Source organism: Salvelinus sp. IW2-2015, linkage group LG20 (assembly GCF_002910315.2).
Source record: "Salvelinus sp. IW2-2015 linkage group LG20, ASM291031v2, whole genome shotgun sequence".
NCBI classification, from domain to species: domain Eukaryota; kingdom Metazoa; phylum Chordata; class Actinopteri; order Salmoniformes; family Salmonidae; genus Salvelinus; species Salvelinus sp. IW2-2015.
Window position 1 is genome coordinate 47,793,095 of NC_036860.1, and position 26,494 is coordinate 47,819,588.

The 26,494-nt window shown below is 44.8% G+C and overlaps 1 pseudogene; it reads left to right on the forward strand.

Annotated features, from left to right (window-relative positions):
• LOC111981664 (cGMP-dependent 3',5'-cyclic phosphodiesterase-like) overlaps positions 1-26,494 on the forward strand; it is a 35,926-nt pseudogene that overhangs the window by 2,719 nt on the left and 6,713 nt on the right.

The window sequence follows — 26,494 nt, forward strand, 5'->3', positions numbered from 1 at the left end:
AGGGAATCGGTGGCAGCTAGTAGACCGGTGACGACGACCGCCGAGCGCCGCCCGAACAGGAAGAGGAGCCAGTACCCCCTCGTGACAGTACCCCCCCCCTGACGCGCCGACACCAGCCTCGAAGGCGACCTGGAGGGCGGGGCGCAGGGCGATCCGGATGGAGGCGGTGGAAATCCCTCAGCAGTGATGGATCCAAGATGTCCTCCACCGGTACCCAGCACCTCTCCTCTGGACCGTACCCCTCCCAGTCCACGAGGTACTGTAGGCCCCTCACCCGGTGTCTAGAGTCCAGAATGGAACGTACTGTGTACGCCGGGGACCCCTCGATGTCCAGAGGGGGCGGAGGGACCTCCGGCACCTCACCTTCCTGCAGGGGACCAGCTACCACCGGCCTGAGGAGAGACACATGAAACGAGGGGTTAATATGATAGTAAGAAGGGAGCTGTAACCTATAACACACCTCGTTTATCCTCCTCAGGACTTTAAATGGCCCCACACACTGCGGCCCCAGCTTCCGGCAGGGCAGGCGGAGGGGCAGGTTTCGGGTCGAGAGCCAGACCCGGTCCCCCGGTGCGAATATGGGGGCCTCACTGCGGTGGCGGTCAGCGCTCCTCTTCTGCCGCCCACCAGCTTGTTTGAGTGATTCCTGGACGGCTCTCCAGGTCTCCTTTGAGCGCTGCACCCACTCCTCCACCGCGGGAGTTTCGGTCTGGCTCTGATGCCACGGTGCCAGGACCGGCTGGTAGCCCAACACGCACTGGAAAGGCGACATGTTCGTGGAGGAGTGGCACCCCGTAGGCACCCCGTAGTGCCGGAAGACGTGGGTAAACAGGGCCTCCGCAGTAGGGAGACCGGGCAACGGGAGGAGACGGCAGGACTTCGAAAACCGATCCACAACGACCAGGATCGTAGTATTCCCCTGAGACGGGGGAAGGTCGGTGACAGACGACAGATGAGACCACGGCCATTGTGGAACGGGGAGGGGCTGTAACTTCCCTCTAGGCAGGTGTCTAGGAGCCTTACTCTGAGCGCACACCGAACAGGAGAAGACATAAAACCTCACGTCCTTAGTTAAAGTGGGCCACCAGTACTTCCCCCGAAGACCCCGCACTGTCCTCTCAATACCCGGATGACCCGAAGAGGGTAGCGTATGGGCCCACCGAATCAATTGGTCACGAACACCAAGCGGCACGTACTGAAGACCCGCTGGACACTGTGCAGGTTCCAACCGTAACGCCCGCTCGATGTCCGTGTCCACCTCCCATACCACCGGTGCCACCAGACATGAAGCTGGAAGGATGGGAGTAGGATCGATGTACCGCTCCTCAGTGTCATAGAGACGGGACAGCGCGTAGGCCTTAGTGTTAAGGGAACCTGGTCTATAGGAGATGGTGAACCTAAATCTGGTGAAAAACATGGCCCACCTTGCCTGACATACTCCAGATTACGGTGGTCAGTCCAGATGAGGAAAGGGTGCTTGGCCCCCTCAAGCCAATGTCTCCACACCTTCAGAGCTTTTACCACAGCTAACAACTCCAGGACCCCCACGTCATAGTTTCGCTCCGCCGGACCGAGCTTCTTCGAAAAGAAAGCGCAGGGGCGGAGCTTCGGTGGCGTGCCCGAGCGCTGTGATAGCCCGGCTCCAACCCCAGCCTCGGACGCGTCCACCTCCACTATGAACGCCAAAGAGGGGTCCGGATGAGCAAACACGGGGGCGTCGGTAAACAACGCCTTCAGATGACTAAAAGCTCTGTCCGCCTCCGCTGACCACCGTAAACGTGCCGGCCCCCCCTTCAGCAGTGAGGTAATGGGAGCCGCCACCTAGCCAAAACCCCGGATAAACCTCCGGTAGTAATTGGCAAACCCTAAAAACCGCTGCACCTCCTTTACCGTGGTTGGAGTCGGCCAATTACGCACGGCTGTAACTCGGTCACACTCCATCACCCCCCCAGAGGTGGAAATGCGATAACCCAGGAAGGAAACGGCTTGTTTGGAGAACACACATTTCTCAGCCTTGACGTACAGGTCATGCTCCAGCAGTCGCCCAAGTACCTTGCGCACCAGAGACACATGCGCGGCGCGTGTGGCGGAATAGGTCAGGATATCATCGATGTATACCACCACACCCTGCCCGTGCAGGTCCCTGAAAATCTCGTCTACGAAGGATTGAAAGACGGCTTCCACTCTTCCACTCATCTCCCTCCCAGATACGCACCAAATTATATGCGCTCCTGAGGTCCAGTTTGTGAAAAAGCGCGCTCCGTGAAATTATTCTACCGCCGTAGCGATGAGAGGTAGCGGGTAACTAAACCCCACTGTGATGGAATTTAGACCTCTATAATCAATGCACGGGCGCAGACCTTCCTTCTTCTTTTTCACAAAAAAGAAACTCGAAGAGACGGGTGACGTGGAGGGCCGAATGTACACCTGTCCCAGAGATTCAGCGACATATGTCTCCATAGCCACTGTCTCCTCCTCTGACAACGGGTACACGTGACTCCTGGGAAGTGCTGCGTTTACCTGGAGGTTTATCGCGCAATCCCCTCGTTGATGAGGTGGTAATTGGGTCGCCCTCTTCTTACAGAAGGCGATAGCCAAATCGGCATATTCTGAGGGAATGCGCACAGTGGAAACCTGGTCTGGACTCTCCACCGTCGTGGCACCGATGGAAACTCCTATACACCTACCTGAACACTTCTCTGACCACCCCTGGAGAGCCCCCTGTTTCCATGAAATCCTAGGATTGTGACTAGCCAGCCATGGAATCCCCAGCACCACTGGAAAAGCAGGTGAATCAATAAGGAAGAGACTAATCCGCTCCCCATGATCCCCCTGCGTTACCATGTCCAGTGGAACCGTGGCCTCCCTGACCAGCCCTGACCCTAACGGTCGGCTATCTAGGGAGTGCACGGGGAAGGGTTGATCTATCGGCACCAGCGGAATCCCTAACCTAAGAGCGAGTCCGCGATCCATAAAGTTCCCAGTTGCGCCTGAATCGACTAGCGCCTTATGCTGGAGAGAGGGAGAAAACTCAGGGAAAGAGATTAGTAAAAACATGTGACAAACAGGGAGCTCTGGGTGAGTCTGGTGCTGACTCACCTGGGGTGACCGAGATGTGCTCTGCCTGCCCTCTCGTCTCCCAGACGTGCTCCTCCAGCACCGATCGGCAGTGTGTCCTCTCAAACCACAACTGGTGCAGGAGGAGCCTCCTCCTCTGGTTCCCCTCGATGTGGACCCCCTAACTCCATAGGTATTGGAGCGGGAGGGCCGGGAGGTGGAACTAACAGGACCCGTTCTGGACGCCCGCGGGCAGCTAGCAGGTTGTCCAGTCGGATCGACATGTCTATGAGCTCGTAGAGGGTGAGGGTGGCGTGCCGACAAGCTAGCTCCCTGTGGACGTCCTCCCGGAGGCTACACCGTTAGTGGTCCATCAGGGCCCTGTCGCTCCACCCCGCTCCAGCGGCCAAGGTCCGAAACTCCAGCGCAAAGTCCTGCGCGCTCCTCTTCTCCTGCCGAAGGTGGAACAACTCTGGGTAGTGGTCCCTTGCGGAGTCTGGACTATTCCACACCGCGTTTGCCCACTCCAGGGCTCTGCCCGTAAGACAGGAGACGAGGACACTCACTCTCTCCTCACCAGAGGGAGTCGGGTGAACGGTAGCCAGGTACAGCTCTAGCTGGAGCAAAAATCCCTTGCACCCAGCCGCCGTTCCATCATACTCCCTTGGGGGCGCAAGACGAAGAGCGCTGGATCCGGACGCCGCCGGAGGAATAGGTTGAGCAGGCAGAGGAGGAGCTGGAGGCGAGGTAGGGAGACCACTCCTCTCCCATCGGTCCATTCTCTCCATCATCTGGTCCATCGCTGACCCGATTCGGTTGAGGATGGCCGTGTGATGGAGGACACGCTCCTCCATAGATGGGAGAGGGGTTGCAGCTGCTCCTGCTGACTCCATGCTATGGTGCGGGCTTCTGTCACGTAGCTAGGAGTGGTGGGTGCGGAGTCAGGCGCAGAGAGCAGAGGTTTAGGGAAAATAAGTAATGGTCACGCCAAAAACAACAGGCAAAATAATGACCGACACAAACATGACACCAAACAGTCCAAAAAATAACAAAAACACAACCATCCACAAACAGAACAGAGAACAAGCCCGCACAAAAGCAGGCGGGCATAGAAGGCTTAAATAGCCCTGAAACAACCCTCAAACAAGAAACAGGTGAAACCAATACAGACATAACCAACAGAAAAAGAAAAGGGAATCGGTGGCAGCTAGTAGACCGGTGACGACGACCGCCGAGCGCCGCCCGAACAGGAAGAGGAGCCACCTTCGGTGGAAGTCGTGACATGCTGACTGGTCTGTCATTTAATTACCTTCTGACATAGACTGAATAATTTGTCTATATTTAATGGAAGTGGTGCTCTCGCAATGAGAAGACTTGCATGCCAATTACTGGTACAAAATGTTTTAGAAAAACTTTTCAGTGGTCCATCATGGAACTAGATTAGAAACCAAAGAGGGAATATCTTCCCGGTGGTGTTCTGGTGTCATGAATCTTTAAAGGCTTTATGAAGGAAAAAATGGACTGAGGTCTTAACATTTAAAAAAAATAGTTTTCCTAGTTTTTATAATAATTTGTACCATTTGTATAACTCATGTTTGGCCATGTCAATAAATTGCCTATTACATGCTCAAGTGAATCTTTTTATTAACTCTCTGCCAGTCAGCTCTCATTCAGAGGTAATTGATTAAGTATAATTATGTACACGATTTAAAAAATCATTCAGATATAATTCGGTTTTTATGCTTGAGAGATTGTGAGAGATTGTGTTTATTTTATTCACAACTAATAGAATCACACAAGCCTATGAAGTTTCCTTTGTCTTATTATCTGTGTCTTATTTCACAATGATGCTAAATGCACATGCTGATGTATTTATGGTTGTTTTCTTTGCTGTGCTTTTTAGTAGATGCAGCAGCTTTGAACTCTTGACAGGGGACAGGCCTGTTCTGATATCAGGGTCTTGGTTCTTTGCTCTCATTATCATACAAAGGAGATTGCGTTGCATATTATTCCCCCGATGTTCTGTGTTCAGCTTTAGCCTATCAATAACAAAACCTTTTAACTGGAAAGTCATATGCTATCACTTCATGGCTGTTTAGTTGCTAATATGACTGAGTCAAATGGATTTTGTGTCAATAAAGATGACTCTTCAACGGGATGTTTACACGGGACCAAACACCATTATTCATGTCACATTAATGTCACAACATCCTCCTGGATTATTAGAATGTAATACAAATATAAATCCCTTAATTTAATTAAAACTAAAACAGAAAAAATAAATATGACCAAAATAAATATGACCATAGGCTATGTACGGTACACTACAGACCAACCTGACAGTGCTATTATATGTTGATAGGCTTGTGCATGTGATAGAATGTTGCTCCATGAAGCCTTGTGTTACCGGAGCTTGCAAAAAGGGAACACCCACCCCCACTGAGCCAGCCTCTCTGACCCTGGGCTGAAACAATATCTCTCACTCGTTGGCACTTAGATCGATATCCCTGTGAGTGTGAGTGTGAGTGTGAGAGTGAGAGAGAGACTAGGCATTTAGTGTTTGCTTCTCTATCTGTTTTTGGAGCCCTGCAGTTTTTCTGGAGCAGGTGGAGATGGCATTAGAGATATTCACAGACACTCAGTTTCCATACCAGTGTGCAGATACTGGATTGCCCAAACCACACACATGCACACACACGCACACATGCACATGTACACACAGGCACACACAACATAATAACCACACACAGTATTGTAATATATATTCCTTTTACCAGACACTTTTATCCAAAGAAACTTACAGATATGAATGCCAACATTTTTACGTGTGGGTGGTCCCGGGAATCATACCCACTATCCTGGCATTGCAAGATCCATAATTTACCAATTGAGCTACAGAGGACCAGAGAGAAGGGGGGCAGGGCAGAGTAGAGAGAGAGTTAGGGAGGAGGAGATTTGAAGAGAGCCTTGAGAGAGAGAGAAAGAGAGAGGGAAAAGAGAGAGTGAGAAGCCTGGAGCATGTGTAGATATGGGTAGGCTTGTTTATGTACTGAGACTCTGTCTCCACTGACAACCAGGAGAGTATTAGAGGAAGAGAGCCAAGGAGACTGATAGAGACGTAGGGTTAGTGGCTGAAAGACAGAGAGAGACAAATAGAAAACGAAACATAGAGATAAAGAAAGAGATAAAGAGGGAGAGGAGGGCGCTATAGAAACACAGGTAGGCAGTATGCTGCAGGGGGTTCTTATTGCCCTCTTTCGCTTCTTCAGGGGAGGGGGACGGCAGGTGTTCCCGCCGGTGGAGGAAAGAGGGCCATATTCAAACTCCGTACAGGTAAGACTCTGCTCTCCTTTCCCTCATCTTCCTTCTTCTAGCCCCAGGACATACAGTAGTAAAAAGTGTTCCAGCCTCACACTGTCTCCTGCCACGTGTCCAGTAGCTGAAAAAGTACCCATTGTCAAACTTGAGTAAAAGTAAAGATACCTTAATAGAAAATGACTCAAGTAAAAGTGAAAGTCACCCAGTAAAATACCACTTGAGTTAAAGTCTAAAAGTATTTGGTTTGAAATATACTTAAGTATCAAAAGTAAAAGTAACAAATATTTCCCTATATTAAGCAATCTTGTAGCACGATTTTCTTGTTTTTTAAATTTACGGATAGCCAGAGGCGCACTCCAACACTCCAACACGCATTTGTGTTTAGTGAGTCCGCCAGATCAGAGGTTGTACGGATGACCAGGGATGTTCTCTTGATAAGTGCATGGATTGGACCATTGTCCCGTCCTGCTAAGCATTCAAAATGTAACAAGTACTTTTGGGTGTCATAGAAAATGTATGGAGTAAAACATATATTAATTTATTTAGGAATGTAGTGGAGTAAAACAAAAATTTGTCAAAAATATAAATAGTAAAATAAAGTACAGATGCCACAAAAAACTACTTAAGTAGTTCTTTCAAGTCATTTTACTTAAGTACTTTACACCACTGCATGTGTCTGCACTCTGAAAACTATAGGACTGGCTTATGTGTCTGTGAGATACTGTATGATCGGACACCATAGTGACAGCTGTCAGTCACATTTCAGCTGAAATCATTTGACATGCAGTAGTGAGCAAATCACTGTGAGAGAGAGATGGTTCCCTCATGTTCGGAGTTGGAAGTATTTACATGTTCAATGCTCAGCTGATTTGTAGATGCTTCTGGATTGGCTGTGCTGTTTAGTTGGCTGGTCAAATAATTCATGCTTTACTGATGGCAACGTGGAGTGTATATGTGTGTATCTGTGTCTTTGTCTGTGTATTTATGTGATGAAAGGAGGGAGATAGAGCACGCATGAATTCTAAGTTAACAGTGGGACATGGACCAACAACACAGACATTGTGGAAACATTGCACAGGACTGACATAATGTTGCATATTTTCACTCACCTGTGATGGAAGCCAGACAGAAGGGGAACATTTATTATTTTGGAATCCCCTGCCAAGTGACCTTTGGCCCTCTGATGCTATTTTCGTTGTAGGAGGATTCACAAAAAATTCTCGTTGGACCCTCACACAAATCACAGGCTCCAAAGCTGCTGGAGGACAGGTCCTTGTCTATATATAGGCATGTTCAAGGTTTTTAGGTTTTTACGTATTTGGCTGAGGTGTATGTAAACTTCCGACTTCAACTGTAAATATAGGACAAAACACACATCACAACAAGAGAGACAACACAACACTACATAAAGAGAGACCTAAGACAACCACATAGCAAGGCAGCAACACATGACAACACAGAATGGTAGCAACACAACATAACAACAACATGGTAGCAGCACAAAACATGGTACAAATATTTTTGGGCACAGTCAACAGCACAAAGGTCAAGAAGGTAGAGACAACAATACATCACACAAAGCAGCCACAACTGTCAGTAAGAGTGTCCATGATTGAGTCTTTGAATGAAGAGATTGAGATAAAACTGTCCAGTTTGAGTGTTTGATGCAGCTCGTCCAATTGCACAGGGTGGGGTTCAGACCCAGGGCCTCAAGCTTAATGATAAGCTTGGAGGGTACTATGGTGTTGAATGCTGAGCTATAGTCAATGAACAGCATTCTTACATACTGTAGGTATTCCTCTTGTCCAGATGGGATAAGGCAGTGTGCAGTGTGATGGCAATTGCATCGTCTGTGGACCTTTTGGGGCGGTAAGCAAATTGAAGCGAGTCTAGGGTGACAGGTAAGGTAGAGGTGATATGATCCTTGACTAGCCTCTCAAAGCACTTCATGATGACGAAAGTGAGTGCTACGGGGCGATAGTCATTTCATTCAGTTATCGTTGCATTCTTGGGTACAGGAACAATGGTTGACATCTTGAAGCATGTGGGGACATCAGACTGCGATAGGGAGAGATTGAATATGTCCGTAAACACACCAGCCAGATGTAAATATGTCCGTAAACACACCAGCCAGGAAGCAGCTAGGGATGCCGTCTGGGCCGGCAGCCCTGCAAGGGTTAACAAGTTGAAATGTCTTACTCACCTCGGCCACGGAGAAGGAGAGCCCACAGTCCTTGATAGCGGGCTGCGTCAGTGGCACTGTGTTATCCTCAAAGGGACAAAGAAGGTGTTTAGCTTGTCCGGAAGCAAGATGTCGGTGTCCGCGTGGCTGGTTTTCCTTTTGTAGTCCGTGATTGTCTGTAGACCCTGCCACGTACGTCTCGTGTCTGAGCTGTTGAATTGCGACTCCACTTTGTCTCTATACTGACGTTTTACCTGTTTGATTGCCTTGCGGAGGGAATGACTACTCTATTTGCAATCTGCAATATTCCTAGTCACCTTGCCATGGTTAAAAGCGGTTTTGCGCAAATGCTGCCATCTGTCCACGGTTTCTGGTTAGACTAGGTTTTAATAGTCACAGTGGTTACAACATCTCCTATACACTTCCTGATAAACTCAGTCACTGTCTCCACTGAAGCGTGGATTCCGATTGGTCAGACCAGCGTGGTTGAGTGTTTTAGCAGCGCGAGTACTACAGTCAATATGCTGATAGAATTTAGGCATCCTTTTTCTCAAATTTGCTTTGTTAAAATCCTCAGCTATAATAAATGCAGCCTCAGGATATATGGTTTCCAGTTTGCATAAAGCCCAGTGAAGTTCCTTGAGGGCCGTCGTGGTATTGGCTTGAGGGGGGACATACATGGCTGTGACTATAATCTAAGAGAATTCTCTTGGGAGATAATACGGTCGGCATTTGATTGTGAGGTATTCTAGGTCAGATGAACAAAAGTACTTGAGTTCCTGTATGTTATCACCATGAGTCGTTAATCATGAAACATACACCCCCGCCCTTCTTCTTCCCAGAGAGACGTTTATTCCTCTCGGCGCGATGAACTGAAAATCCAGATCGCTGGACAGACTCCGACAGTATATCCCGAGAGAGCCATGTTTCCGTAAAACAGAGTATTCTTACAATCCCTGATGTCTCTCTGGAAAGAAACCCCTGCCCTGAGCTTATCAACTTTATTATCTAGGGACTGAACAGTGAGTAATATACTCGGAAGCGGTGGGTGGTTTGCGCACCTCCATAATCGGGCTAGAAGACTGCTCCGAGTACCTCTCATTCACCGGTGTTGTTTTGGGCCAGTCTCTGGAATCAGTTAAATTGCCCTGGGTGGTGCGAACAAAGGATCTGCTTCAGGAAAGTCATATTCCTGGTCGTAATGCTGGTAGTGCTGGTGAGGTACCGCCACTCTGATATTCAATAGTTCTTCCCGGCTGTATGCAATAACACATAACATTTTCTGGGCTAAAAATGTTAGAAATAATATATAAAAAAGCTAAATACTGCAAAGTTTCCTAAAAACTAGAAGCGAGGCAGCCCTCTCTGTCAGCGCCATCTTTAAGCTTTTTTGAAAATTACTCTCCCTACAGGATAGAGCTCATTGTCCAGGAAGAACAGCATACTTAGTACAGCAGCAATGACATGAGGGCCACCCCACATTAGACTTCATATTTAAGGGAAAATTCACTCAAAACTTTCCTTTAGTATTTTTTTCATTAGTCCGTTGTTGATACAGTCCCAAAATATGTTGTATGTCAGCAGTCAAGTTTTCAAGTTAAAGGACTTTCAAGACGCAAAGTGTCACCAACCACATCATCAATTGAAATGTGTATTGAGGGAAAATGTGTATTGATTCTCTTTTGAAGTCTCTCAGAAAGTCAACAGAGCAATGGATTCATCTTTGTTTGGGAGAGTGTAGAACTCATATCATTGACTTCCCTTCTCCTCACTCAGCTCTGTAACAGCTGACTATGTCCACAGTAATCCTCCCATGAGTACTCTGACTGACGGTCTCAGTTGCTCTTCCATGCTAACTGACAGACAGGCAGGCAGGCCTGTGTCTATGCATGGCGTCATGGCTGCTCAGCCTCAGAGATAATCAGGGATGTTGTTAAGTGTCAAGCCCATAGAACCCCATGTTGAGTCTGCTCATTAGTGATACCACAGTGGTGCACAACTCTGAACTCTGTGATGCGTTTCCTGTCTGTCCACAGCACTTATCAGTGGGGTGCCTCTTAATGTGGGTGATGCTCAGCTCTAACTAACAGAGCCTTGTTTGCAAATGGAGACAGGTCCGATGGAAGGCTGGTGTTGGCAGTTGAGCAGCTTGTCAAAGCACAGTTGGGGTGAGGGTGTCAATCAGTGTTTTTTACTGTCAGTGTCAGCTCTCTGACGCACTCTGTGCGCATGCAATTGTGTAAAAATAGGGAAGGTATTTCTGGGCCACAACTAGCATGCTGCTAATCAATCTGGGCCGATTCATATACAGCTGAATCAGCAGGCCATCCTTCAGACCTTTGGTATTTAGCATCTAACCCACCTGTTGTTTAATGATACCAACAAACAGTGTTTGTCTGACTACAGTGGAGGCTGGGGGCGAGAGGCACTGTGTTTGTCTCTCTTCTGTCATCCCATTAAGCCCTTGACAACATTGTTTATATAGATTTAGACTTTCCTGTTTAGATGAAGTTCCTAAATCTGCATAGCTGGAGTATGACTGATTTATATCCTCCTAGTCCTTGCCGCTGAAAAACATCCACACAGCATGATGCTGCCCTCACCATGCTTCACAGTAGGGATGGTGCCAGGTTTCCTCCAGATATGACACTTGGCATTCAGGCCAAAGAGTTAAATCTTGGTTTCATCAGACCAGAGAATCTTGTTTATGGGCTGAGAGTCCTTTAGGCACCTTTTGGCAAACTCTAAGCAGGCTGTCGTGCCTTTTACTAAGGAGTGGCTTCCATCTGGCCAGTCTACCATAAAGGCCTGGTTGGTGGAGTGCTGCAGAGATTGTTGTCCTTCTGGAGGAACTCTGGAGCTCTGTCAGAGTGACCATCGGGTTCTTGGTCACCTCCCTGACGAAGGCCCTTCTCCCCCAATTGCTCTGTTTGGCCGGGCGGCCAGCTCTAGGAAGAGTCTTGGTGGTTCCAAACTTCTTCCATTTAAGAATGATGGAGGCCACTGTGTTCTTGGGGACCTTCAATGCTGCAGAAATGTTTTGGTACCCTTCCCCAGATCTGTGCCTCGACATAATCCTGTCTCGGAGCTCTACCGACAATTCCATCGACCTCATGGCTTGGTTTTTGCTCTGACATGCACTGTCAACTGTTGGACCTTATATAGACAGGTGTGTGCCTTTCCAAATCATGTCCAATCTACTGAATTTACCACAGGTAGACTCCAATCAATTTGTAGAAACATCTCAATGATGATCAATGGAAACAGGATGCCCCTGAGTTCAATTTCGAGTCTCATAGCAAAGTGTCTGAATACTTACCTATATAAGGTATTTCAGTTTTTTTATACTTAATACATTTGCCAAAATTTCAAAAAACCTGTTTTCACTTTGTCATTATGGGGTATTGTGTGTAGATTGATGTGGAACATTTTTTATTGAATACATTTTAGAATAAGGCTGTAACGTAATTTTGGGGGGGAAAAGTCAAGGCGTCTGAATACTTTCCGAATGCACTGTACATTTCTATATGAACCCCTCAGATTGCTCAGTCACAGTGTTTTCAGGCAGTCCTCCAATAGCTTAATGCTGAACCAAAAGGTCTGAACACCCCCTAACACACTGTAACATATTAGCAGCAGATAGCACCATGTGTAATAAACTGATGAAAATAGCAGATTGTGAGTGAGCTACCTGTCATAGGTAAAGGTTAAAAGACAGATGTTTGACTCCAGAGATAAGTGTATCTGCCAAGCAAATGAATACAGGTCAGAGTAATAGTGTTGACACTCCTGTGAGGAGGGTGTGGATGTTTTGGCATGTCTGTGTGCCACTATCATTATCTTGATGTGATGAAAGAGGTCTCTGTATTAAACTAAACATGGAGTTTACAGAAACTTCCCAGGAGATTAAGAAGCTAGTAGCCTACGTAGGCAGACGGTGGTACTGTGAATTTCCCCCTATTTATCCTCCTTATGACGCATTCAGATATGGGTTTCATGCACTGAAATGACTGTGAAATTATGTTATCATAGCTATGTACATAATGCTCTCTCTCACTCTTTTTCTCTCTGATCTCGCTGTGTCTCTCACATGTGCTTTCCTTCCCCCAACTTTGTCAATTTTAACAAGCAAGACCCTTCTTTGTCACTCCCAGGCCAATCTGCTTTACAATACAGTGCTGCTTTAACTCCTGAGCTGCCTCATCTGAGGTTATTAACATTTGACCTTTGACCTGGGGCTATGGCAGGCCAGCCTGAAGGTGACATCTGTCTTTGTCTGAGTTTGAGCAGAATTGAAAGTCTCTCCTCTGTCATTTCATAAGCAATACTAACAGTATCATTGCTGGCAAACACACTTCAAATCCTTTAAGAAAAAGATGGGGGAAAGGAAATCTCAACATAAGCCTGATCATATTTCTAGAGCCAGAGTTGGCTGGTAAAGGTGTTGGATGAGAAAATTACTGAACAAGACCATGCAGGCAAGACCTACTGCAACGAATGAGTGAGCATTACCTTCCTGATTTTATACACACACACACACACANAGGCACACACCTGTCTATATAAGGTCCCACAGTTGACATTGCATGTCAGAGCAAAAACCAAGCCATGAGGTCAAAGGAATTGTCCGTAGAGCTCCAAGACAGGATTGTGTCGAGGCACAGATCTGGGAAAGGATACCAAAAAATGTCTGCAACATTGAAGGTCCCCAAGAACACAGTGGCCTCCATCATTCTTAAATGGAAGAAGTTTGGAACCACCAAGGCTCTTCCTAGAGCTGGCCACCCGTCAGTAATGCATCTGAATTCCCCCAGTAGGGTGGGTGTGTGGAGGGAGGGAGGGAGGATGTGGAGCGGAGCACCCATTGCGTCTGGAGTCATGTGTCTGCTGGGTGAATTGATCTATGCTAAAGGTCACAGTAACCTTACGGAGAATATAAGCACTGAGTAATCACATCACCTGCAAAGAATAGGCCTCCACCTACACTATATGGCAGGCCTCTGCTTTACAATACAGTCCTGCTTCAACTCCTGAGCTGCCTCATCTGAGGTAATTAACATCCGACTTTCGACCTGTGGCTACGCAGGCCAGCCTGGAGGTTACCTCTGTCCGAGTTTGAGCAGAATTGAAGTCTCTCTTCTGTCACTTCATAGGTAGCATAAACACTATCATTGCTGGAAAACAAATTTCAAATAATTTATGAAAGAGGTAGAGCGAACAAAAGCACTCCATCTCAACACTTTCATATCAAAGCCTAATCATATTTATTGACTGCTGCTACTAGAGCCAGAGTTGGCTGGTAGAGGTGTCGGATGAAACAATTATAACACAAGACCATGCAAGACCTACTGTGACGATTGAGTGAGCATTACCTTTTCTGATTACACACGTGCGTGCACACGCACACACACAGAGTAAATGAGTCCACTCAGTGTTTATCTTAAGACAGTGTTCAGACTTTGTCCTATAAACAGTAGCGAGGTGTCTTGTAAGTTTGCTCCAATTAGTCTCCACTCTGGTGGAGAAATAGGATTATATTGTATATAATAGGATTCATACACGTCTTCCTGCTTTGGCGTCATTGGGCCTTTGTTCGCTGTATCTGCTTTATGTTTGGTACTGTGTGTATAGAAATGTACTGAAAATAGGTCACATGTCAGGAAGTTGTTCGTGTGGGATGTGTGAAATAGGCTATGATACATAAATGAGACACACTGAAACAAGACTGGGACACAGAAAACTAGGGCAGACTTAGGGAGGGCGTATTGTAAAGCAGATTGGCCTGCCATATAGTGTAGGAGGAATCCTATTGATTCCAGGTGATGTGATTACTTGGTGCTTATATTCTCCATAAGGTTACTGTGAACTTTAGCATAGATCAATTCAACCAGCAGACACATGACTCCACACGCAATGGGTGCTGGGGGTGGTTCAGATGATCTTTGTCTGACTCACCCTGGGTATGTGCATCTGTGTGCATGTGTTTTCCTCCCTTATTCACAATGTTTAGGAGTGCACAGGTACGTGTTGCTGCCTGTAAAATAACTCAAACGTCAGTAGCATTTGCATCAGAAATTCCTCACACTTATAAGATAAAGAGGGTCAACACCAGATGCTGCTATGCAAGCATGAACACTATTACTTCCTGTGCTGTTATTTACCTGAGACACCCTATATGACGTACATTCCACAGACACTAGAGGGCGAGGTCATGTTTGCTCTGCTCCTCCGAAGGGCTCTTGAGAAAAGTGATAGTGTTGAAAGAAGTTGCCAAGCAAGACACTGCTGAATCAGGTTCAGCAGCATAGCTCAATCAGCATAGCGCATTTTATAAAAGGGATGCCGTTTTTGTATTTGTATTTGTATTTATTAAGGATCCCCATTACAGTAGCTGCTGCCAAGGCAGCTCCTGGGGTCCAGCAACATTAGTTATATACAATTTAAAATATTGCATGACATTACATTTCATAACACTTTCCACAACACATGAAGTGTGTTCCCTCAGGCCACTGCTCTACTACCACATATCTACAATACAAAATCCATGTGTATGTGTGTGTAGAGTGCGTGTCTTATCATGTGTATGTGTGTCTGAACCTGTGTGTGTCTCTTCACAGTCCCCACTGTTCCATAAGGTGTATTTTTATCTGTTTTTCTAATGTGATTCTACTGCTTGCATCAGTTACCTGATGTGAAATAGAGTTCCATGTAGCCATGGCTCTATGTAGTACTGTGCGCCTCCCGTGGTCTGTTCTTGACTTGGGGACTGTGAAGGGACCTCTGGTGGCATGTCTTGTGGGGTATGCATGGGTGTCTGAGTTGTGTGCTAGTAGTTTAAACAGACACCTCGGTGCACACAGCATGTCAACACTTCTTACACAAGTAGTGATGAAGTCAATCTCTCCTCCACTTTGAGCCATGAGAGATTGACATGCATATTATTAATGTTAGCTCCATATGTACATTTAAGGGCCAGCCGTGCTGCCCTGTTCTGAGCTAATTGTAATTTTACAAGGGTCCTTCTTTGTGGCCCCTGACCATATGACTGAACAGTAGTCCAGGTGCAACAAAACTAGGGCCTGTAGGACCTGTCTTGTTGATAGTGTTGTTAAAAAGGCAGGACAGCGCTTTATTATGGAGAGACTTTTCCCATTGTTACCTACTGTTGTATCAACATGTTTTGACCATGACAGTTTACAATACAGGGTTCTCCAAGCAGTTTAGTCACCTCAACTTGCTTCATTTCCACATTATTTATTATAAGATGTAGTTGAGGTTTAGGGTTTAGTGAATTATTTGTCCCAAATACAATGCTTTGAGTTTTTTGATGTTTAACTGAGCACACGCTGGTTTCTGGGATTAAGGAGTATCATTGTGTATGATGAAGTTGTTTCTCCACACCTGATTGTAATTTACTCTAAGGCAAGTGAAGGTTGCCTGTGTGACAAGTGTGTGTATGTAAGCATGTGTACATGTGTGTGCGAGCTGATACAAAGCACTATCAAACAGGCCCCTTCTCCAGGGCATTCACTGTGCATGTGAACATTAAACTGTTGACATTGAAAAAAATTCATCTATCAAACAATATTAAAACCAGTTTCCATAATTTAGATAAATTATAAAGGAACACAGGATGTCCTTTGGTAATGCAATGAATATAACATAGTCTACTTTAATTGACTTTATATTCTGTCTTACAATTTCTGGAGGCTGAGTGTTGGGTTGTCAGTCACAGTTTGACAGTTAGAGAATTGACCCAGCTACATCCTTTGAGATAAGGCCTAATATACTGCATTGATTGATGTAATGGTGAGTGTGTTGTAAGTGTCACTGGTCGGTCTGGCTGTACTCTACAGTGCATGTGTCTCCAGTGAATATGAGCTACTGGAGAGGCAGCTCTGTGTGAGTAACATCCAGAGCCCATTCCTCCTCCTCCTTCTTCTCTGTGTATCTGTGCATCAAAGTCACCACAGTATTAATTATTCTATCCCCTTATTTTATTTCCCAGTATGCATTGCTCCAACTGGCCTCAGTCACAGACTCCTCTTCCCTTCAGGATGCCATCAGAGAGGCTCTCCAGACTGTCTTTTATGAAGTGGTGTGTATCTACTGTCTCCATCATGATTTATATATATGGTCTGTCTCCATCCTATTCAGCAACATACTGTATTCTCCCTGGGGGGAGGGTTGACAGAGAAACAGGAAACAGAGTGAATGGCACAAAACAGATCAAAGACCACCCACTTGTACATGTTTGACCAAATAATGTTTCAATAAATTTTTTACAACCACATTTTCTCCCCCCTCTAACAGGCTGCCCCCCCCCCCTTCTCTATTATAGGACAGTGTATACGTCTATCTATTAGATGCAGAGACAGGACGCTTGTGGTGTGAAGAACCACCCCATGAGCTACCGAAGGAGGGGAGACTCAGGTAATGGGCAGGGCTGATGTGGTGCCCAGTTGACCTGTACTTCAGACCGTGATAATTCAGTCTTCATTTTCCCTCTAGTGACATTGTGATGTTCCTCAATCAATAAAATCTCTGTCTTTCTAAGGGATGTGGTTGTCCAGCAGAGGAGAGTACAGTGTGAAGGACTTCCTTCCTCAGAGCTGCAGGAGCAACAGAGAGAGAGACTAACAGAGCCACTGCAGCAGGACAAAAGAGGTGTGTGTTTTTGTATCTGGCTGTGTTGCAGGGTGAGCAACAGCAACTATACTCTAAAAGATTCGACAGAGTTCAAAACAGTCCCCAGTCCTCCTCCTGGCTAATACTTTCCTCCTCTCCACCCAATCCTTTTTCCATCCATCTTCTGTACCTCTACCACAGTGTTGATAATTCCAATCCTGGACCAGAGTGTAACTACCGCCCTCCTCTTGGTGAGCATGCTCCTCATCATTTACATTTAGCGACTAGGGCCCATCGGTAGATTTTTCACCTAGTGGGCTCAGGGATTCGAACCAGCAACCTTTCTGTTACTGGCCTAACACTATTAACTGCTAGGCTACCTGCCGCCCTCATAACCCTCTCATCTCTCTGCCTTACATTATCAAAGATATCACTTTAATATGACTGCCTTTTACACGGTGTCTTCTCTATTCTGAAAGGTTTGCTGTACACAGCTCACTAAAGCTCAGGAACAAAGCCTTGATGTCCTGGAGAGACATGTGAGTTTGAAGTGTCCTTCTCCGGACCCACCAGTCCTTTAATACGATCACATTCTGAGACAGCAGGCCTACTGCTGGTACAACTCTGATTTTCCTCACAGGTCACCGTAGCCTGTAAGAGAGTCCAGGCCCTGCAGGATCAAAGGCTTACCCAGGGGTTAGAGGTCAACAGGAAATCATATCTATCCCTGACCAGGAGGACAACACCTGATGTGGACTACAGTGCACTGGACCACCAGATCCTGAGGCTTTGTGGTATGATAGTGCGATGGGGCCCAGCACTTGTATTCTGCCGTCTATAGACACATCATTGTTGAGTCTATTGGATAATAGTAGGTAAGAATATATTACTATGTGTAATGACTTTGTCGATTCTTTCACTGTCTACTATAGGAGAGCTGTATGACCTGGACGCTGCCACCCTCCAACTAAAAGTAATCCGTTATGTGAGTCCAGAACCAGAAATAAACTGATTTATAAAAGCTGGTTGATCATTTGATTGATACACAGAGTGACTGTTTGACTGAATCGGTTGTATTGTTGTTTTCACAGCTGGAGGAGCAGACTCATTCATTGTGCTGCTGTTTACTTCTGGTATCAGAGGATAACCAACAGCTGTTCTGTCAGGTACACATGTACACACACAATATTCAATATTCTAAAATGAAGCAAAAGTGCAAAAATTCAAACAAAAACAAGTTTGTTAGATGTCTTTGTTATTCCTCAGGTAGTTGGAGACAAGGTTCTGAAGGCGGAGATTAGTTTCCCTGTAAGTTATACAACACAGCCCTTCTATCCCTCTGACATTACCACCTGTGCCTCTGACCCTCACTCTGTGTGCCTGACCCTCCCTCCCTCCCTCTGTCTGTCTGTCTGTCTGTCTGTCTGGGGTCCAGCTGACATTTGGCAACCTTGGTCAGGCTGTGGAGAAGAGGAAGAGCATCTCCCTGCAAGACGTCACTCAAGTAAGAACACTGAAATGTCCCCTGATCAGTATTGTAGTGTTAACAGTAGTACGTTTGGATATGTTTGATGGTCCTGTCCTCTACATCTCTGCCCCTTTTCCCTCTTCTCTGGGCTGATACTGTAGGAGGAACACCAGCAGCTGAACAGCACTCTGGGATTTGAAGTTCTCTCCATGTTGTGTGTTCCTGTTGAGTGTCGGGCCACCACCAAGGTTGTGGCCCTTGCCTGTGCCTTCAACAAAAAAGGAGCAGACAGGTATAGAGCTGTGTGTGTTAGCATAAGCATGCAAACTTCTGTCTGAGTGTATGCGTACGTGCATATATAGCTGCATAGGTTCGTGTCTTGCTGTAAAATGTGTGTGCGCTTGTCATTCTTCAGACACACAGAAGTGGATGAACACATAGTGCAGCACTGTTTCTGCTACACTTCCTCAGTACTGACCAGCACATTGGCCTTCCAAAAGGAACAGAGACTCAAGTATGAATGCCAGGTAAGGAGACGCTACCTGACTGCACCCCTCATGAAAAAGTACTACTGAATTACTACTCATCACTACTACACAAGATCTGCACAAAATGTACTGTTTTACTACTTGATTGRTATTGAGATGTGTAGTAAACCAGTAGTGATTTGTGTAGTAAATTGGGACAATTCACTACCGGAGAACACTAGATTATTCCTTCCCAAATCACTACATAATTCCTCATTAATGACTATGTAACTACTGAGCTTTTGGGTATTTGGTATTTTATTGGGATCCCCATTAGCTGTTGTGAAAGCAGCAGCTACTTTTACTGGGGTCCACACAAAACATGGAACATGACATAATACAGAACATTAATAAACAAGAGCAGCTCAAGGACAGAACTACATGAATTTAAAAACGGTACACATAGCCTACATATCAATACATACACAAAACATATCTAGGTCAAATAGGGGAGAGGCATTGTGTCGTGAGATGTTGCTTCATCAGTTTAAAATCAGGGTTGCTGTTCATTTTGAGCAATATGAGATAGAAGGAAGTTCCATGCAATAATGGTATGCTTTCTTGAATTTGGTCTGGATTTGGGGACTGTGAAAAGACCCCTGGTGGCATGTCTGGTGGGGTAAGTGTGTGTCAGAGCTGTGTGTAAGTTGACTATGCAAACTATTTGGACTTTAACACGTTTATTATAAAATAAGGGATGCAGTCAGTCTCTCCTAAACTCTTAGCCAAGAGAGACTGGCATGCATAGTATTTACAGTACCAGTCAAAAGTTCAGACACACCTACTCATTCAAGGGTTTTCCTTTATTTTTACTATTTTCTACATTGTAGAATAATAGTAGAGATATCAAAACTATGAAATAACACATAGTAGTAACCAAAAAAGGTGCTAAACATAATCTAAATATATTTTCTATTTGAGATTCTTCAAAGTAGCCACCCTTTGCCTCGATGACAGCTTTGCACACTTTGCATTCTCTCAACCAGCTTCATGAAGTAGTCACCTGGAATGCATTTCAATTAACAGGTGTGCCTTGTTAATTTGTGGAATTAGTTTCCTTCTTAATGCGTTTGAGACAATCAGTTAACTGTGACAAGGTAGGGGTGGTATACAGAAGATAGCCCTATTACGGTCCATATTATGGCAAGAACAGCACAAATAAGCAAAGATAAATGACAGTCAATTACTTTAAGACATGAAGGTCAGTCAATCCAGAAAATGTCAAGAACTTTAAAAGTTTATTCAAGTACAGTAGCAAAAAACATCAAGCACTATGATGAAACTGGCTCTCATGAGGACTGCCACAGGAAAGGAAGACCCAGAGTTACCTCTGCTGCAGAGGATACGTTCATTAGAGTTACCAGCCTCAGAAATTGCAGCCCAAATAAATGCTTCACAGAGTTCAAGTAACAGACATCTCAAGATCAACTTTTCAGCGGCGACTGCATGAATCAGGCCTTCATGGTCAAATTGCTGCAAAGAAACCACTACTAAAGGACACCAATAATAAGAAGAGACTTGCTCAGGCCAAGAAACATGAGCAATGGACATTAGACCAATGGAAATCTGTTCTTTGGTCTGATGAGTCCAAATTTGAGATTTTTGGTTCCAACCGCAGTGTCTTTGTGAGAAGTAGAATAGGTGAACAGATGATCTCTGCATGTGTAGTTTCCACCATGAAGCATGGAGGTGGTGTGATGATGTGGGGGTGCTTTGCTGGTGACACTGTCAGTGATTTATTTAGAATTCAAGGCACACTTAACCAGCATGGCTACCACAACATTCTGCAGCGATACGCCATCCCATCTGGTTTGCGCTTAGTGGGACTATCATTTGTTTTTCAACAGGACAATGACCCAACACACCTCCAGACTATGTAAGGGCTATTTGACCAATAAGGAGAGTGATGGAGTGCTGCATCAGATGACCTGGCCTCCACAATCACTCGACCTCAACCCAATTGAGATGGTTTGGGATGATGGCTAATGGCTAAGACCATTTTGTCTAGTAATCTTTTTGATGTGGTAAAAAGTTATATAAATGGCTGAACAACTACATGAAAGTATTCATAAAACATAAAGGAAAGTTAAACGTACAGATGGTGACAGCACAAGGGCTATGAAAGACAGGATGACGAAGAATGAAAGATGTGTAACGGCTGTCGTTGGTGGAAGAAGGTGAGGACCAAGGTGCAGCGTGGTAAGTGTTCATGATGTTTAATAATCATCAAAACACTGAATAACAAAATAACAAAGAAACAACCCGAAAACAGTTCTGTCTGGTGCAGACACACAAAGACTGAAAATAACCACCCACAAAACCCAACAGAAAACAGGCTACCTAAATATGGTTCCCAATCAGGGACAACGATTGACAGCTGCCTCTGATTGAGAACCATATCAGGCCAAACACAGAAATAGAAAATCATAGAAAAACTAACATAGACAACCCACCCAACTCACGCCCTGACCATACTAAAACAAAAGACAAAACAAAGGAACTAAGGTCAGAACGTGACAAGATGATTACATTCAGGATTGTCAAAAAGTAGCTAGATAACAACAACCAACTACTTCTTGTTTTGTGTACTTCTGTGGTCGCAAAAAGCCGGTGTAGTCTGGCTGTAGTGTTGTGATACTTATTTACTACTAACATCAAGTAGTAAAAATCTACCTGATTACTACTGGAAACACTACTGTTTCCTACTGAAAAGTACACAACTCTACTTGTGTATCTTGAGTAATGCATAAACTACACATTCACTTTACAATCCCTACAAGTCTCTACATAGTCACTACTGCGCGACAAGGTTTTATGTAGTAATTCAGTAGTACTTTGAGGGACTGACCACCCAATTTACTGAGCCTTGCTCGGAGTGACTGCCCTTTGTCCATCACGATCCCTAACTTGGTGAGAATCTTTAGCTAGCCCACAAATACGCTTCTAGTCTTCTCAACTGTTTCCTGTGTTTGTCTGTGTTCATATAGGCACTGCTTCAGGTCGCTAAAAACCTTTTCACACACCTGGGTAAGTATCATACTTTACCTATTATCCTTGTTTTAGTAGCACAGTGAGGCATCATTTTTTGCTGTTATAACAACATTTATATATCTCGGTCTCCAGATGATGTATCAGTCCTGCTAAAAGAGATCATTGCAGAAGCACGGAGTCTCACCAGTGCAGAAATGTAAGTACTGTATTACCATAAGGCTATCACAAGCATTGTAACAAAAGCCTAAAGCTGTGTTCGAATACTCATACTAACCGCACTATTTGTGACGTGAATTATAGTATGCTTATAGGTCATAGTATGGATATAGTTAGTATGCCAAAGTTCCCGGATGTCGTACTAAATTCGCCAAAATACGAAGTATAAATGCTTTAGGGTCCTTTCCGTGCTTTAGGGTCCTTTAGGGTCCATAATACAATTCTTCAGAAAATGGGCGTGGCTTCACGACATTTTCAGATTTGAAGAAAATGGAGGAAAATATGCAGCCGAAGCAAAGAAATCGGACGAGAGTGGATAGAAATTCATTAATTTAACTAATTATGACAAATGTTAAGAAAATGTTGAGCAATGTAATAAAGTAATGACTTTTCTAATAATTTGACAATTTGTTAGATACGCTATCCTTATGAACTGCATAGCATTACAGCAGAATGTATCGGTATGTTAGCCAGTTACCTAACGTTAGTTGGCTACTAATACATCGAACTTGCCAGGCAGTATATTAACTATATGCTATCTAACTAACCACCCAATGTTTATTGACTTGATTATTTACATCATTTTTAGCTAAGTGGTAGAGTCATTGTGCGTTTCAATGGACATTGTTAATTCTGGCTATCTACTCAGATTTCAGAGCACTCTCCCGCAGAATAACTGATGAATTTACTAACGCTCAACACCCGTTGAATATGGCCGGTGTCAGTAAACGTCGGCAAAATAAGTGTAATTAAGGCAGTCATTGTAAATAAGAATTWAAAAAATATATATATATATATTGTTGCCAGCAGTACAGTTACAGTCACCAACGCTCTGGATAACATGAAAACAGCTTAACCAGCTGMGCTGGGGTGAGTAAAATGGTCAGAGTGAGGTGTTCTCATTTGTGTCTGGAAGTAGTTAGCCAACGTTAGCCAGTTAGCTTGGGTGCTTGACTGCCATTGAATGCTACAAAAGCGAAACGCTCTGAATTTACAAATGGACAATCTGACAACACTCTAGAGACTTACGAACGCCCAGAGCGCACTCTGGCACTCCAGATTGAATTTACACACAACCAAAATCATAAAATAATTAGTTAGTCATTTGTTATACTAACAAGCTAGCAACAGGTTGCATAGCAACAGCATCAATTTCCGGTAGACAAGCAAAGCTCTAGTACGCTCAACTGAAATGATACCGTTCGCTTACAGTATACTAAAATGATCTAATAGTATCGTGGCAATTTCCTGTATTACCAAATGAGGAGAGTTACAAACCACACACCAGTCAGAGTTATACTTAAACTTCATCTTTAATAATATGAGCTTTACAATAGCCCTTTGACTCTCAGATCAATTCAGTGTCTATAATGAATTCTGAGAGTCCCTACACAAGAATACAAAGATCTTTTATAGCCAAGATACACCCCTCTCAACTTACATGATGAACCACAGATCTTAGGAACAGTTCACAAAGAAATACTTTTACTTGAGAGAGGAGTATCCCATAGCCAGATAGCATTCGCTATAAATTATCGTTCAGTTTGGTCTCTAAGACGAGGTTCTAATCTCCTTCCTGGTACTTCATAGTACAAAACTATTACCTTATCCAATGGCATAACTCAATTGTCAACTCTAGATACTCCCATCTTAAGTAAACCCCCTCTTGACCCCACTCCTGGACAAGCTCACCGAGGGGAGTGACTTGCGCACAGACATTGTGGAGACAAGTAATTGGTTCCCCTTTAATCACACTTAATCACACCACCCCTTCACATGGTTTAACAGATACATTCACATATGAAGACAATGTTCCATCCTGTCCTCTTCCCTTTCTGATATTCTGCATAGCACTAGAGACATGTAAAAGACAAGCCTGACCTCTCCCCTCTCTGGGCCCCAAATGACTGAGCCCCAGCTTAGAAAAATGTGCAACTGCCAACACTATAGTCCAAACGGATACATTCTAATGACAAGTATCTCACATAAGCATATTATGTAAATAAAACATATTATTTATCTATGTTACCCAACTAATTCTGATTCATCCTCCACAACAGTCGTGGCCAAAAGTTTTGAGAATGACACAAATATTAATTTTCATAAAGTCTGCTGCCTCAGTTTGTATGATGGCAATTTGCATATACTCCAGAATGTTATGAAGAGTGATCAGATGAATTGCAATTAATTGCAAAGTCCCTCGTTGTCATGCAAATGAACTGAATCCCCAAAAAACATTTCCAATGCATTTCAGCCCTGCCACAAAAGGACCAGCTGACATCATGTCAGTGATTCTCTCGTTAACACAGGTGTGAGTGTTGACGAGGACAAGGCTGGAGATCACTCTGTCATGCTGATTGAGTTTGAATAACAGACTGGAAGCTTCAAAAGGAGGGTGGTGCTTGGAATCATTGTTCTTGCTCTGTCAGCCATGGTTACCTGCAAGGAAACACATGCCGTCGTCATTGCTTTGCACAAAAAGGGCTTCACAGGCAAGGATATTGCTGCCAGTAAGATTGCACCTAAATCAACCATTTATCGGATCATCAAGAACTTCAAGGAGAGTGGTTCAATTGTTGTGAAGAAGGCTTCAGGGCGCTCAAGAAAGTCCTGCAAGCGCCAGGACCGTCTCCTAAAGTTGATTCAGCTGTGGGATCGGGGCACCACCAGTACAGAGCTTGCTCAGGAATGGCAGCAGGCAGGTGTGAGTGCATCTGCAAACACAGTGAGGCGAAGACTTTTGGAGGATGGCCTGTTGTCAAGAAGGGCAGCAAAGAAGCCACTTCTCTCCAGGAAAATCATCAGGGACAGACTGATATTCTGTAAAAGGTACAGGGATTGGACTGCTGAGGACTGGGGTAAAGTCATTTTTCTGATGAATCCCCTTTCCTGATTGTTTGGGGCATCCGGAAAAAAAGCTTGTCCGGAGAAGACAAGGTGAGCGCTACCATCAGTCCTGTGTCATGCCAACAGTAAAGCATCCTGAGATCATTCATGTGTGGGGTTGCTTCTCAGCCAAGGGAGTGGGCTCACTCACAATTTTGCCTAAGAAAGCAGCCATGAATAAAGAATGGTACCAACACATCCCCAGAGAGAAACTTCTCCCAACCATCCAGGCACAGTTTGGTGACGAACAATGCCTTTTCCAACATGATGGAGCACCTTACCATAAGGCAAAAGCGATAACTAAGTGGCACAGGGAACAAAACATTGATATTTTGGGTCAATGGCCAGGAAACTCCCCATAACTTGTGGTCATTCCTCAAGGGGCGGGTGGACAAACAAAACCCCACAAATTCTGACAAACTCCAAGCATTGATTATGCAAGAATGGGCTGCCATCAGTCAGGATGTGGCCCAGAAGTGAATTGACAGCATGCCAGGGCAGATTGCAGAGGTCTTGAAAAAGAAGGGTCAACACTGCAAATATTGCATCAATATGTAATTGTCAATGTAATTGTCAATAGAAGCCTTTGACACTTATAAATTGCTTGTAATTATACTTCAGTATTCCATAGTAACATCTGACAACAATATCTAAAGATACTGAAGCAGCAAAATCTGTGGAAATGTATATTTGTGTCATTCTCAAAACTTTTGGCCACGACTGTATATATACTCATTAAGTATGTAGTATACAGTATGTTAGTATGGGTATTCGAGCACAGCCTTAGTATCACTGATTAATATGGCCCATCTTTCTCTCCTCCAGTTGTTCTGTGTTCCTGTTGGACAGTGTCAGTCATGAGCTGGTTGCCAAGGTGTTTGATGGAGGAGTGGTTATCAATGAGGAAGTGGGTCTTTATCCTAAACTCACTCACATCACAGCCCTAATCCACAGACTTTAAGTTTAGTAAAAGATAACATTTAATTGTAAATGGATGTTATTTCCATAGTATAATTGCCTTTTTCTTCTCGTCTCAGACAGAGCTGCGTATTCCTGCTGATCAGGGCATAGCAGGCCATGTGGCCACCACAGGGAAGATCCTCAACATCATAGATGCCTACTCCCACCCTCTCTTCTACCGCGCCGTGGACGACAGCACAGGCTTCAGGACACGCAACATCCTCTGCTTCCCAATAAAGGACGAACACGGAGGTCTGTCTC